Source organism: Littorina saxatilis, linkage group LG1 (assembly GCF_037325665.1).
Source record: "Littorina saxatilis isolate snail1 linkage group LG1, US_GU_Lsax_2.0, whole genome shotgun sequence".
In the NCBI taxonomy this organism is placed as follows: domain Eukaryota; kingdom Metazoa; phylum Mollusca; class Gastropoda; order Littorinimorpha; family Littorinidae; genus Littorina; species Littorina saxatilis.
In genome coordinates, this window is record NC_090245.1 from 98660321 (window position 1) to 98662820 (window position 2500).

Consider the following 2500-nt stretch of genomic DNA (forward strand, 5'->3'; position numbering starts at 1 on the left):
GAGAGAGAGAAAGAGAGAGCGAGAAAGAGAGAGAGAGAAAGAAGAGAGAGTAACTGATAGTAACAAGATGTTCCGTTAGTTCCGTGCCTATATTTATTGTTACCCACTTTTATACTTACAGCTTCCCAAGTGGTCTAGTGGTTAGGATTTCGCGCTCTCACCGCGACGGCCGGGGTTCGATTCCCCGCTTGGGAAATATTTTTCCCCCAGTTTACTTCATTATATTATTCAAATTTGAAAATGAAAATAAACAAGAAATTCCTCCGAGGTAGGAAAAACACCCCCGTCAAAGGGAAATAACCTTCTCAGTTGGTGGCAGTGAGAATGGTTATTTCCCTTTGACCATTAATATGTCCCTCTATAAGTCCTTGTATAATTTTAATCCACCACCAATAACTCCCTAACCGTGTGTTTGACTGGTCCCAATTTTTGTAAGGACCGTGTCAGGAATGTATAGAACCTGTTCACCAAGTTTGGTGACGATCGGTCCGTTCATTCTTGAGATCTATATGCGAACACAAACAAACAAACAAACAAACACATCGAGCGAATCCTATACACACCCCTATACCGGGGGTGTAAAAATCGTACAAAACTGGGGACAAGTATACAGCAATAGAGATATCGAGAGCGATCTTTTCTAATGAAATGTTACCATGTGTCAGTAACAAGTGTTGCAAACAATAAACGATAATCTCCAGGAGTGTTTTTGTGTGTACATGTATAGGTGTTCATAAAGTGTCATTCTTAGTCATTTACAGGACTGTTTGTATTATTGATTTATTCACCTACTTACCAACACCCTCGCTCATTAACACTAGACAAAACGCTGATCGTAAACAGAAAGAAAACAAGCAGTTTTTTGTGATACAAACAAGCAAACAACCAAACAACAAGTCGCGTAAGGCGAAAATACAATATTTAGTCAAGTAGCTGTCGAACTCACAGAATGAAACTGAACGCAATGCAACGCAGCAAGACCGTATACTCGTGGTCCATCGCTCACGGCATAGGCAGTGAAATTGACAAGAAGAGCGGGGTAGTGGTTACGCTATGCTGCATAGCACGCTTTTCTGTACCTCTCTTCGTTTTAACTTTCTGAGCGTGTTTTTAATCCAAACATATCATATCTATATGTTTTTGGAATCAGGAACCGACAAGGAATAAGATGAAAGTGTTTTTAAAACGATTTCGAAAAAAAAATTTTGATAATAATTTTTATATATTTAATTTTCAGAGCTTGTTTTTAATCCGAATATAACATATTTATATGTTTTTTGAATCAGCAAATGATGGAGAATAAGATAAACGTAAATTTGGATCGTTTTATAAATTTTTATTTTTTTTTACAATTTTCCGATTTTTAATGACCAAAGTCATTAATTAATTTTTAAGCCACCAAGCTGAAATGCAATACCGAACCCCGGGCTTCGTCGAAGATTACTTGACCAAAATTTCAACCAATTTGGTTGAAAAATGAGGGCGTGACAGTGCCGCCTCAACTTTCACGAAAAGCCGGATATGACGTCATCAAAGACATTTATCAAAAAAATGAAAAAAACGTTCGGGGATTTCATACCCAGGAACTCTCATGTCAAATTTCATAAAGATCGGTCCAGTAGTTTAGTCTGAATCGCTCTACACACACACACACACGCACACACGCACACACACACACACATACACCACGACCCTCGTTTCGATTCCCCCTCGATGTTAAAATATTTAGTCAAAACTTGACTAAATATAAAAACAGCCCGATGCGTTAACAATTTCCTCCATACCTACTGATCTTATTTATGGTTTGTGAGGAAAACTGGCATTCATATGTAATTTCTTATTTGTTCTATGATTAGTTATTACACCCCCGGTATAGTTACACCCCCGGTATAGGGGTGTGTATAGGTTTCGGTCGATGTGTTTGTTTGTTTGTTTGTTTGTTTGTTTGTTTGTTTGTGTGTTTGTGTTCGCATATAGATCTCAAGAATGAACGGACCGATCGTCACCAAACTTGGTGAACAGGTTCTATACATTCCTGAGACGGTCCTTACAAAAAATGGGACCAGTCAAACACACGGTTAGGGAGTTATTGGTGGATTAAAATTATACAAGGACTTATAGAGGGAAATATTAATGGTCAAAGGGTAATAACCATTCTCACTCAGTCACTGCCACCAACTGAGAAGGTTATTTCCCTTTGACGGGGGTGTTTTTCCTACCTCGGAGGATTTTCTTGTTTTTATTATCTTCTATTTGTTTTGTTTTTCTTTCCGTTCTCTGTTACGTACTAGTAGGAATTGTTGTTGTTTTAAATTTAGTCAATTATTGATTATATGTTTTCAGATAGGCTGGGAATCTATAGTCAACGTTGCCCCCCTTCGCCTCCCTCCCTGATTGTAACAAGATGTTCTGCTGGTTCCATCATTATAGCCCCTTACTTACATTATCTGACCAGCTTCCCAAGTGGTCTAGTGGTTAGGATTTCGCGCTCTCACCGCGA

General features: G+C 38.5%; 2 non-coding genes across 2 annotated transcripts in view; both read left to right on the forward strand.

Moving 5' to 3' along the window:
- The first annotated feature begins 123 nt into the window (after positions 1-123).
- Positions 124-195, forward strand: Trnae-cuc (transfer RNA glutamic acid (anticodon CUC)). The gene has a single exon. It is a non-coding gene; the product is annotated as a tRNA-Glu (tRNA).
- A 2262-nt stretch (positions 196-2457) lies between these two features.
- Positions 2458-2500, forward strand: part of Trnae-cuc (transfer RNA glutamic acid (anticodon CUC)) — a 72-nt gene continuing 29 nt past the window's right edge. The window contains exon 1 of the tRNA in view: positions 2458-2500. This exon is cut by the window's right edge and continues 29 nt beyond it. This is a non-coding gene — a tRNA (tRNA-Glu).